This window comes from Sinocyclocheilus grahami, unplaced genomic scaffold (assembly GCF_001515645.1).
Source record: "Sinocyclocheilus grahami isolate Dianchi unplaced genomic scaffold, SAMN03320097.WGS_v1.1 scaffold176.1, whole genome shotgun sequence".
NCBI lineage: Eukaryota > Metazoa > Chordata > Actinopteri > Cypriniformes > Cyprinidae > Sinocyclocheilus > Sinocyclocheilus grahami.
This window is the reverse complement of record NW_015505355.1, coordinates 3,874,717-3,888,288: the sequence shown is the minus strand read 5'-3', so window position 1 is coordinate 3,888,288 and position 13,572 is coordinate 3,874,717. Positions and strand designations below refer to the sequence as shown.

The window sequence follows — 13,572 nt, the reverse complement described above, 5'->3', positions numbered from 1 at the left end:
TCTTTAGATCTTTCTATTCATCAAAGAATCCTGAAAAAAATTTACTCAACTGTTTTAAATATTAATAATAATATTAAAAAATGTTTATCAGCATATTAGAATGATTTCTGAAGGATTATGTGAAAATTCAGCTTTGATCACAGGAATAAATTACATTTTATCATATATTCAAATAGAACGCAGTTATTTTAAGTAGTAAAATATCACAATATTACTGCTTTTACTGTATTTTAGATCAAATAAATGCAGGCTTGGTGAGCAGAAGAGACTTTAAAAACATTACAAATCTTACTGTTCAAAAACTTTTGACTGGTAGTGTACTTGCCAATTTTTGCTTTTCAGTATGTGTATGTTTTCCCATGATACAAAGTCCCCAGGGGACTGTGGTGATACCCTTTTTAAGCTATAGTGCATCTGAGAGGTCAAGATTTGTAATTTGTACTTTTAAAAAGAAAATGTTCAACCATTAAAAATCATATTATCAGAACTAAAGCTCATGAGTTATCGTGTGTGTGTGGGGGGGGGGGGGGGGTTTCAAGGGCGGTACCCCAATTGGATTGTTTTTTACAGGTACTTTTTTTTTTTTATTATTCTATTATATAGATTATAGTTTTTATTCATATTTTGAATTAGCTTTAATTTTCACTTTTCATTTGAATTTGTCTATATTTTCTATTTTGTCATTTTTATTATTATTATTTTTATTAGGTTTAATTTATTTTGAGTTTATTTTAGTTTTTATTTATTTCCAGGTAGTAGTTTTAGTTCAAGTTTACTTGTTTAATTCATTTTAGTTAGTTAACTTGCCAAAGCAACATTTCTAATTTTGTCGTGTATCTAATGTCATATTTCAGCTTCATTTTAATTTAATATTTTAATAGATTTAGTTTTAATGACCAATAATAACCTTCATGCAAAGTTTTGGAAACAATAGAACACACAATCCACTGTTGCAGTCCATAACCCATGAACCATTATTTGTCATTAAATAAAACACTAAAAACTAAAATCAGTCATTTCAAATTCTACAAATGAATTTAGGCATCACAACATTATATATGTTATTCGTTTACAGGTTTGCTAAAGATTACATTTACTAGTGACATTTTGAGGACAGTACATTTGACAGCAAATGTAATCTCAATTTAAAAATAGGGAAAATGGGCAATTATCCAATATCGACTAATACATTTATTTCTTTTTCAATTATTATTATTGGATCGTACGTAATTTTAAGCATGTACGTAATTTTAAGCATGTTTGTTAATGACCTATTTATGAAAGTTGTTACAATTTTCCCATGTATCTGCAAGTCATATTGTATTTGGTTTAATAAAGCATTAATGCATAATCCTAGGCTTTCAATTATCCGTTCACTGGGGACATGATGTCTCTTTTAAGTCTCACGCTGGCCTTACGTGGATCTTACGATCACAAACTCGCCAGTCTGATGTTAGTCAGAGGGTGTAGGTAGACTAATACCTATTTTGCCTGCCGCCTACTGCTTGCTTATGACAAAAAGTGTAATTCACTTAGTCCTTTCCCGTACAACTTGCTAACATCGGCGATAGACAGAAATCAGAAGGTCTCCGATGACGTGCCGACTGCTCCTATCATTCACAAGCCTTCAGTTTGACCTATCCTGGCCATAGATTTGCGGTAACAAAAGCCTCCTCACAGTTTACTAGTCATAATGATTTCAGGAGAGTATAAATCAAATATAACAATTTATTATCAGTCAGGTAAATATGTATTATGCCAATTACATAGTCAATTCAAAGATATCAAATCAATACAAGACATCAAATTCTCAAAGACAAATCTAAGAGTAAGATGCATCTCTGACTTTTAGAAAAATACATAGTGTGAAGTGTGTCTTGAAATAAATGAATACCATGATTTATGACTTAATTTATTTTTATTTCATTTTTAAGTGTTCATATTGCAATTGTGTACAGTGCGTGCATAATTATTAGGCACGTTGATATTCCAAGCGCATTTTACCCATTCCAAATCTTAATAACTACTATTCATTTTGAATTTCAGCATTTATTTCAATTTGCAAAATTTCAATTTGCACATAATATACCTGTACATACAACTGTCTATTGTCATATACCTGTACACACAATTGTCAATTTGTATATTTTTATTCCTTATTTACTTGTTGTATACTGTATATATACTTTTTTTTCTGTGTTTTTGTTCTGTCGCTGTCATACACTGTGGAAGCTTCTGTCACGAAAACAAATTTCCTCGTATGTGTAAACATACCTGGCAATAAAGCTCATTCTGATTCTGATTTATAAGTTATATATAATTGTCTGTTAAGGCTGGAAGCGAAAAACTTCTTAGGTTCAGGTGTGCATCATTTTTAGGTATCAGGTAAAATGAGCAAAAAAAGAGATTTAACTCTTAAAAAATGCCCATGAGAAGGATGCAATACTAGAATTTGCCAAGTTAATACATAACCATTGGACACCAAAATGCTCATTGTGTCAGCACGGTCAGAAAAACAGGTGTAGAAGAAAAGACACATGTTAACTGCAAAAGAATTAGGAATTAAGGTGAAGAATTAGGTGTAAAACCATCAGGAACCATTTAGTGTCCAGCGCCAACATTTTCCAGAACTGCAACCTACCTGGAGTCTCCAGAAGTACAAGGTGTCAGGTTCTCAGAGTCTTTGCTTGGGTAAAAGCAAAGGCCACAGCCATATCACCCTGCGGCCCAAGACTGGATGCCCACTGAAGCTAAGCAGGGTTGAGCCTGGTCAGTACCTGGATGGGAGATCTCCTGGGAAAACTAGGTTGCTGTTGGAAGAGGTGTTAGTGAGGCCAGCAGGGGGTGCTCACCCTGTGGTCTGTGTGGGTCCTAATGCCCCAGTATAGTGACGGGGACACTATATTGTAAAAAGCACCATCTTTCGGATGAAACAGAGGTCTTGACTTGTCAATCATGACCTCCTAATAATCCCCATCCACTTAATTGGCTCTATGTCTCTCTCTCTCCTCTCCACCTGTAGCTGGTGTGTGGTGAGCGCACTGGCGCCGCTGTCCTGTGGCTGCCATCGCATCATCCAGGTGGATGCTGCACTGGTGGTGGTTGAGGAGAGACCCCCCATATGATTGTAAAGTGCTTTGGGTGTACAGCAATACACAATAAAGCGCTATATAAATGCACCGTTCATTAAAAAATCCTCAAAAATGACCCTCACTTAATAAGAATAACATGCGGAAGTGTTGTGAAATACACAAAGACTGATTTTTTTATAGGCTTTATAGACAGATAAGTTGAGAGTGACTCTTGAAGGACCAGCACCACATCCTCTTGAACCACTCTTTCAGGAATTTATCTTCCAGAATCTGGCAGTAAGTTTTGGGAGTTCATTTGTAGTCCATCTCTGCAAGACAGAATTTTTTCAGGATAGAAAATGGACTAAAAATGGCACTGGAGACTAAATGGTTCCTAATTCCTCACATTAATTCATTTGCCGTTAACATGTGTCTTTTCGTCTCCACCTGTTTTTCTCACCAACCCAATGAGCATTTCGTTGTGTCCAATGGTCATGCCTTAACTTTGCATCCTTCTCATGGGCATTTAATAATAGGTTACATCCCTTTTTTGACTCATTTTATCTGATACTTAATAATTATGCACACCTGAATATAAGATTTTTTTTCCGTTCCCGCCTTCATGGACAATTATACATCACTTGTGTAAAATGTGCTTGGAAACAAAATATGATCAGAATATCAACGTGCCTAATAATTATGCACGCACTGTAATTTGTAAGTGCTATATAAATTATATATTTTATTGTTATGTTATTATATCATTGCTCTTTTGTTGATTTTGATTGCTTCCATTGTCCTCATTTGTAAGTCGCTTTGGATAAAAGCATCTGCCAAATGTCTAAATGTAAATGTAATATTTTCTTTTTATAAAACCAGAAAAAAGTAGAAGAAGATCTGCGCTGATTTCATGTCATATTTCATTCTTGCATTGATTTTTTCTACACTCTTTTGGTTGTGACAAATGCCCTCAAGTGCTGCGGTGAATGAGAGACTGTTCAAAATTGACAAGATGAGGAAGAGGTATGAGATCCTAACTGTTTCTTTGGCTGCACCAGAGGGAGACGAGGAGAAATCCCAGGCCTACTTCATTATAAGGGGTATCATACCTCTGTATTTTATTCTGCCAGTTAGATGCACTGAACTACATCATGTCCAAGGTAGAATTAGAGTAAAATAATTAATATTGCTTCATGCATCAGATTCCTGTATAAAAAAGGGTTAGATCTGTAATCAGTCAAATGTGATGGCATGCTTAGTGAAGTGTACATTACTGTTTTTATTAGAATGATTTCTGAAGGATCATGTGACACTGAAGACTGGAGCAATGATGCTGAAAATTCAGAAAACACAAGAAAAAGTTACATTTTAAAGTGTATTAAAATGTAAAACGGTTCAAATGAATAAATCTAAAACAAAGAAGTCCAGCTTGGGTCTTTGAATTCATAGCTTTTCTACCTCATGACTTTTTCATATCAGAATGAACATTACCACTCCAGACATCTCAATATCTAATAAATCCTGGACTACTTTTCCTGAAGGCAGCTCAAGAGAATGAAGAACTCCAGCGGCAAGGGGATGATTTGGACGGCAAAATCCGCAAGACAGAGAAAGTGATCCACGCATTGGAGAACACCCTGCAGGTCATCAACAACTGCAATACAACCTATCGCAAAGCCCTGACCAAAGTCACAGAGTCCAGTAAGAACATTCACATCATTCACCTTATATATTTCCATATTTCCATGTTATACAAATAAGTGTTAAAAAGATATGCTTTACCAACAAAAGAGGAGGTCCAACCAATAAACAAAAACTCTTGTAAATAGTAAAAAGGTGCAACACTCACTCTTAAAGAATGACAACTTTTTTTTGGTTAAATAACATGGCATGTTTCAGCCATAGTCAAGGCCTTCTCTGTGTTTCTTAAGTCAGTCTCAAACACCATAACTCATTGTCAGCTTCTTACAACATTCTTCATCACTAAGGTCACCACTTTCCCACAATGCATTGATGTGTGATTCTAATGTTAAAGTGGTCTGGTAAACTTATCTGTGAAGTATGAGGAAACAGATATGCTTGAGCAACACTGATATTAATTGACACGTGTCACGCATGATTATGTTCTGTTTAGTTTCTAGGGTATGGATTTCATTGTCTGTGTCTTTGCTCGAGTTCGCATTCATTTGTTACCATGGTTTCTTATTAGTTTCCCACCTGTTCCTTGGTTCGTTGACTATCATTCCTTCCTTTGGATTTTCCCAACTCTCACTTTTGGAAATAACGTCTGGAACGCCGCTTGAAGTCGAGCATCTGTCCTGTGAGCTCGGAGCAGATTGATCAACCCAACCTCAGTGAGACACGTCATTTGATGTCACGTCTTCCTTCGAGCATAGTGTGGAGTCAAACTTTAAAACATCAGACGTGTATAAAATGATACCTTAATTTTTAGCTGTTTTGCAAAACGAACGGCAGCATTTTGTTATTTTTTTGTTTTTGCAATAATTGACACGAAATGCTCTCGTTGTGTCATTGCGACTATAGAACTCCCTGAGTTTGGAAGTGGGACATTTAAACTCGGATGTTCCCTTTTCCGACCTTGTCTGGAACACAGCAGAAGATCTCAGTTTCTCTGTTCATTGTTGCATGTTAACGTTTATGGTTACTGTGTAGTGGTTCTAATTTTTGGTGTTCAGAAACTCTTTCTCTCTCTCTTTTTTTTTTTTAAGTTTCCAGCCACTGCCAGCATTTTTTTTTTCTTTCTTTTGATTGTTTATTTATTATAGAACAAATATATATAGTGATGACATACCACATCAATACACACCTGGAATACCAACTATTTATCTATTTATCATCGAGTTATTGTATTACAAAGTTTCTCAATAAATTCTGACCATGCCTTAATTCCAGCATTTTTGATCATATTCACAATTCTATCAATGGCAGGGAAAGAGTTAAAGTCTCTTAGAAATAGTTCATTCTCATTCTTGGTTCTAAACTACATGCAGTCGTGACAACTGGTTTTCAAATGAAATATATTTAGCTTAAGCTATACCTCTACGCAAATGTCACTTGTTTGCGGTATATATACTGTGCAGGTTTTTATTTAACATATAAACAATATCTGGAATTTTGCAATGTATGTAATCACATAGAATTTCATTGTAAACTGAGAAGTGCTCCGTCTCACTGTAGGTCCTGCGCACCAGGAGAAACTGAAGCTGGAGGAGCAGAGACGAGACGAGCAGCCGAGGAGGAATACAAATACAAGAAACGGCAAATCCGAGAACTGCAGGAGGACATCGAAGTAAATATTTCTATGACATAATCACTCCACCAGACAGACAGTGTAAAACACTGTTCTTTTACTTATTTATGCTACTGGGTGAAATAAGAGTTAAAAGCAATGTTTGAAAACATCATTCACAACAGGTCAAACAGGTTTCTGCGAACCTGCCCTATGAAAAGTGAGGTTTCTTAAGGTTAATTAGCTAGGTCAGGTTCAGTAATAAATAATATTTTGATGTGCATTAAAACCAATTAAATTAGATAGTACATAAAGCATGTTTTTGTTGTTCCACATATTTCAGAGCATGTCCCGCACATTGGAGGGTCTTCTTCAAGAGGAAGCAGTCTAGAATGAGAGCGTTGAGAGGACTCAAGCCCATGTGCTCTCTCTCAACAAAGACATCCTCTCTCAGGAGGAGAAACTCAATAGAGCCAGCAAACAGGTCTGACCGCCCTCAAATATCCTGCGGTTTTCCTGCTTTATCTTTTCAGATTCATCATCAAATATTTCTTTCAATAAGTATTGAATTTAGCTTTTAAAAAAAAAAGTGAACAAAATACTCTTAAAATGGAAGGTTCCATTGTCACAACATGCCCACTACTTAAAAAAGTGTGACAACTCTATATAAATATGTCTCTCTCACAGTATGGCCAGTAATAACTGATTATACCCATATTGTTGTGATTATCTGTTATAAGTTACTTATTGATCATCTGCTAAAAACACCAATGAGAAGACCTTTGAGGAACGTGACATAGAGCTACGAGAACTCAGAGACTTCAATAAAAGCGTAAATAAGATGCTCCTGGAAACCATGGAGGAGAATCCTGACCTGACATCTGCATTGCAGATATGTTTTATGCAGGTACATCACGACATAGGAACAATTACCCTTCATTATTGATAAGCAACATGTAGCATTGTAAAAACAACACATTGGTAGAAAGTAGAAGCAATGATAAGTTCATTGCACTTTTCAAATGTAAGTGGTAAAAATGTCAAATGTAACAGTAAGAAATTAAATGATTATTTATTTGGAAGAAATTAATAGTTTGATTCGGCATGCATGCATTAAACCGATCAAAAAGAACAGGAAGAGATTTATAATATTTCTGTTTCAAATAAATGCAGTTTTTTTCTGATTTATTTTCTATTCGTCAAAGAATCCTGAATTCCACAAAATATGAATTAGCACATCTGGTTTCAACATTGATAACAATGAAAATATTTCTTGATCACCAAAACAGAATGATTCCTGAAAGATGTGACACTGAAGACTGGAGTAATGTTGCTGAAAATTCAGCTTTACCATTACAGGAATTACATTTTAAAATATATTAAAAGAGAAAACATTTATTTTAAATTGTAATAAAATGTCATAAGATTACCATTTTATTTTATTTTAGATGAAATGCTGCCTTGGTAAGCATAAGGGACATTAAAACAATCTTACCTACCACAAACTTTTAAACAGTTTTACATGTTTACAGTGGTGTCAGCTATCAGAGGAATTCCTGTTGCTTTAGAAATTACTAGCTTTTCATAGAAATTAGGTTACTTATTAACTCTAATGGTTAATGTCCTTATTTTCCTCTTTTAAGGCTGGTCTGTCCCTGCCCTCTCCCGCTTCCACTCCATCCAGCCGTCTGAGCTCAAAGATTAACTTCTGCTTCACTCCATCGGTATTCACAAAATCATGCTTTTATCCACAAACTATTACGATTTATATCCCACATATGCATCTGCTCCTATTACAGCATAATTATCCAGCCATGTGTGAGAGTTTAAACCAGACAAATAGGCATGACATGCGGAAAGTCCTGATTGTTGTCTTATGTGCCTCACATACACATCAGACCCTTAAATCCATCAGCCAGCAGCAGTCCCAGAAGCCAATCTGTCACGTCCCCCGCAGTGAAGACAGTGGACCTGGGTTTGGGCCTCTCTGTCACGTCCCCGCAAGGATCTCGGGCACTCAACACTGGCAGCAGCAGCAGGAGCAGCTCAGTGCAAAAGCCCTTAGACAGAACCAGACGCCAGTCTCTTTGAAGACCAGAGAAGTCATTATGTCTAATTATACCACACTCTTAAAAATAAAGGTGCTTCACGGTACCACAGAGGAGCCTTTTTGTCTAAATGGTTCCATAAAGAACCTTTAACATCTGAAGAACCTTTCTGTTTCACAAAAGGTTCTTTGTGGCGAACTTTGTGGGTTCTTCAGATTACAAAAAGGTAAGAAAGAGATGGTTCTTTAAAGAACCTTTGACTGAATGGTTCTTTGTGGAACTAAAAATGGTTCTTCTATGGCATCGCTTGAAGAACCTTTTGAAGCACCTTTATTTTTAAGAGTGCACTACCGCCATTCTTCTTATTCCAATTACAACTCGGTGTTGAATTACTTCAGTGTTTCTTTAAAACGGCTTTGGTTGTTTAAAATTCACTTTTATGTTTTCATTTCCTAGAAATTAGTTTCAAGGAGAAGTACAACTTTTAGACTCTACTGTAAAAACACATTATTTGATTATTGGCATTTTTCATGAAAACTCTTTTGTTTGGAAGTACAGACGCAGGTCTTGTTTAATTTTACTACTTACTTTGATTGTGTTACATGGCAGCAACAAGAAAGAAACAATTAATCCCTACATTCATGAAATGCTTTGGCCCGTGATCAATCAAAGGTATCAGGTGAACAAAAAAAAAATCTGAATAACTTCCGTCTACCGCCCATTGTGTTTGTGCTGTCAGTGCTGGGGTGTGTTCAGTTTCATTATTCATGGAAACCCATGAGACACAGTTCAATCAACGCCCTCAGACAGCCTAGAAACCTGAAGATCAACTGAACGTTTGTTCAGACACGTTCCTCTTAAAGGATCAGAAACATGGAGAAAGTTTGCGTCCTGTTTGTTGGATTTCTGTGTTTTTCTGTGGGACAATCGAGCACTACTGGTGAGTAGACTGACTTCTGCTAAAACTTAATTAATCTTAAGTTATTATTCCGGTTGAGGCGGAGGCTGCACGTTTTGCTGTGTTATAAAGTAGCTATACTAAGTCTTTACTCTGATTCAATTTACGATATAATGGATTAAATGATAAAATGCTGAAATATTTACTTTTTCATTTACATCATTTGAATATGCACTCACGAGCCCGGTTTCTGTTTGTTTAATGTTACTTACAGTTGATCCTACAACAACAGAAACAACATCAACTCCACCAACAGACTACTGGACAATGACTTCTGCACCATCAACTCAGCAACCTGGTACAATATCATATTTTGCTGGTTGCTATAGTTGGTATAACATCACAAATTAATATTAGTCAGCCTACAGCTATGGAATCAGACATGAACTTGCTAGAGTGATCTTTAGTTTTTAAAAAGGATAGTTCAACCAAAAATAATAATAATAAAATTGTCTTTAATTACTCACTTTCATGTTGTTCCAAAATGTATGACTTACTTAAGGAGTGCAAAGAAAAAAAAAGATATGATGAAAGATTAAGTGTTTTTGTTCATACAATGAAAGTCAAAGTCATCCAAAACAACATTGGACCACAATGACTGTTTAATAAGTGTTATTTTAGTATCATTGAGATATTATTCTAGTAGTTGGTGTGTGTGTGTGTGTGTACTTGTTTATGCTACATTCTGGGGACCAAATGTCCCCACAAGGATAGTAAAACCTGAAATTTTTGACATTGTGAAAACCGGCCTGCAGTCCCCATGAGGGGAAAAAAGATTATTAAAGATAGTAAATAATGTTTATCTGAAAGTGTGACAATGCAAACTGTTTTTTTGTAAGGGGTAGGTTTAGGGTTAGGGGATAGAAAATATCGTTTGGTCAGTATAAAAGTAATAGAAGTCTATGGAAAGTCCCCACAATTCGCAGAAACAAACATTGTGTGTGTGTGTGTGTGTGTGCGTGTGTGTGTGCGTGCGCGTGTGTCATTTTTTTAGTTTTTGATGTTTTAAAATATAATATTTTTATTTCAGTTTTAGTTTTTTAAGTTCATCTAGTTAAACTAAATGAAAATGAGAAATGTTGCCTTGGAAACTAGCTGAAATAAAATATAGTTCTTTATATTTTATTTCAATTAACATTTATTTAATTATTTATTTAGTAATTAGATTTTATGGTTTCAGTTTTAGTCAACTGTAACCCTGTTTGAAAGAAAGTCAAACATATTTGAGAGTTCCATGAGATTCCATGAGAGTTAGTAAATTATGATAGAACGATCATTTTTGGGGGTGAAATGTAGCTTTATAGTAATTTTGAGATTAGTTTTGGTTTTAATATAACACATTCTTTCCTCATAGGCCCTTCAGTAATTACTGGCTTGAGAATTAATGTCAAATCTCTGGTTGATCTGTCCAGTAACTCACCTGAGATGGAGCTACTTGTGCGTCAGGTATAAATTCTTTAGTCTTTTTTTCCCCACCTTCCTAAAAGTGTATCTTATCACATGTAAAGTATGTACACCGTCACATTAACGAAATTTCACAAGCAAAAAAGGTTGATTGTCTGTTGTCACTAGTGTAGCAATGTATGAAGGTGCACTTGCACAGAAGTTCAAACCAAGTAGCTTTCTGCTGGTCAGCTCTTGTGACACACTTTAACCCAATGAACAATTAGCATGAGAAACTATTTCACCCTAACTTGAAATTCCTGATCATGCTTCCTAGTGAAATGACTTGATTTTGACTGTGAAAATTTGCCAATTTCGTAAGATTCGCCAAAGATTTGTAACCAAATCTTATGCTTAAACTGTTTGAATGTTGTTGCATTTTGATAAAAAAAAAAAACTAAGGGGTTTTTATTTTAAACCTTGCTCAACTTTAAACACAGCACACCTGCTGGACACCTGTGGAAACTTGAGGAGATACAGTATATTCACATAAATCACTAAAACAAAAAAAGATATGATGAAAGATTAAGTGTTTTTGTTCATACAATGAAAGTCAAAGTCATCCAAAACAACATTGGACCACAATGACTGTTTAATAAGTGTTATTTTAGTATCATTGAGATATTATTCTAGTAGTTGGTGTGTGTGTGTGTGTGTACTTGTTTATGCTACATTCTGGGGACCAAATGTCCCCACAAGGATAGTAAAACCTGAAATTTTTGACATTGTGAAAACCGGCCTGCAGTCCCCATGAGGGGAAAAAAGATTATTAAAGATAGTAAATAATGTTTATCTGAAAGTGTGACAATGCAAACTGTTTTTTTGTAAGGGGTAGGTTTAGGGTTAGGGGATAGAAAATATCGTTTGGTCAGTATAAAAGTAATAGAAGTCTATGGAAAGTCCCCACAATTCGCAGAAACAAACATTGTGTGTGTGTGTGTGTGTGTGCGTGTGTGTGTGCGTGCGCGTGTGTCATTTTTTTAGTTTTTGATGTTTTAAAATATAATATTTTTATTTCAGTTTTAGTTTTTTAAGTTCATCTAGTTAAACTAAATGAAAATGAGAAATGTTGCCTTGGAAACTAGCTGAAATAAAATATAGTTCTTTATATTTTATTTCAATTAACATTTATTTAATTATTTATTTAGTAATTAGATTTTATGGTTTCAGTTTTAGTCAACTGTAACCCTGTTTGAAAGAAAGTCAAACATATTTGAGAGTTCCATGAGATTCCATGAGAGTTAGTAAATTATGATAGAACGATCATTTTTGGGGGTGAAATGTAGCTTTATAGTAATTTTGAGATTAGTTTTGGTTTTAATATAACACATTCTTTCCTCATAGGCCCTTCAGTAATTACTGGCTTGAGAATTAATGTCAAATCTCTGGTTGATCTGTCCAGTAACTCACCTGAGATGGAGCTACTTGTGCGTCAGGTATAAATTCTTTAGTCTTTTTTTCCCCACCTTCCTAAAAGTGTATCTTATCACATGTAAAGTATGTACACCGTCACATTAACGAAATTTCACAAGCAAAAAAGGTTGATTGTCTGTTGTCACTAGTGTAGCAATGTATGAAGGTGCACTTGCACAGAAGTTCAAACCAAGTAGCTTTCTGCTGGTCAGCTCTTGTGACACACTTTAACCCAATGAACAATTAGCATGAGAAACTATTTCACCCTAACTTGAAATTCCTGATCATGCTTCCTAGTGAAATGACTTGATTTTGACTGTGAAAATTTGCCAATTTCGTAAGATTCGCCAAAGATTTGTAACCAAATCTTATGCTTAAACTGTTTGAATGTTGTTGCATTTTGATAAAAAAAAAAAACTAAGGGGTTTTTATTTTAAACCTTGCTCAACTTTAAACACAGCACACCTGCTGGACACCTGTGGAAACTTGAGGAGATACAGTATATTCACATAAATCACTAAAACACCAGCTATTAAGTGGCTCATATAATATTTCGTATTTGTTTTACTGTATAACTTTTCATTCAATATGTAAATATAAAACTGCATAAAGTTTTAAAATGCTCTTTGTCATTTCAGATTGAAACGTTCATTCCTTCCCAACACAAAGCAACAACGTCCATTACTGTGAGAAGCATAAAGAAAGGCTCCAGAACTTCTTAGAAACATTCATTTATTGTAAGCTTGTATTCATGCTTTAGTAGGGTCAGATAAATTGTCATGACTATGGTATACTTGTGTAGTTTTATCAGAGCACATACATGAATGTGATTTTTTTTCTTTGGTTATAAAGTTCTTTAAATCAGCAGTAGTGTCATGGTACAGCAAGGCACAACTTTAAGATTAATTGTTGTTAATGAAATACTATTAAGCTCTGAGTCTGGACAGCAAATAAACAGGTTTTGCGTTCATTTTATTTATATATTCTATATGTAATATTTTGACTGTACTAAATCAGAAAACTACCATAATATCTTTGCACAGATATTTAGGAAACATGCTACGTTCACATACTTTTGTCTCCAATAAACAATGCTAGACAGTTGCGTGTCCTCGATCTGGCAACCTGCATGAGTGTCTAGTCTGAGGAGGAGAGACGGGAGAAACAACTCTTAAATATTTAGAATTTGGACTGCAGTACCCATTCTAACGTTAGCTGTCAATATCACATACTGCTCCTTTAATAGATCTCAGTCTCTTAGTGAATAGTGAAGTGACATGTGGTCAAGTATGGTGACCCATACTCTGAATTAGTGCTCTGCATTTATCCCATCCAAAGTGCACACACACAGCAGTGAACGCACACGCACACGCACGCACACGCACGCAC

At 35.2% G+C, this 13,572-nt stretch overlaps 1 pseudogene; it reads left to right on the top strand.

Annotated features, from left to right (window-relative positions):
• Positions 1–6,712, top strand: part of LOC107593866 (coiled-coil domain-containing protein 39-like) — a 10,446-nt pseudogene extending 3,734 nt beyond the window's left edge.
• Positions 6,713–13,572: the final 6,860 nt, after the last annotated feature.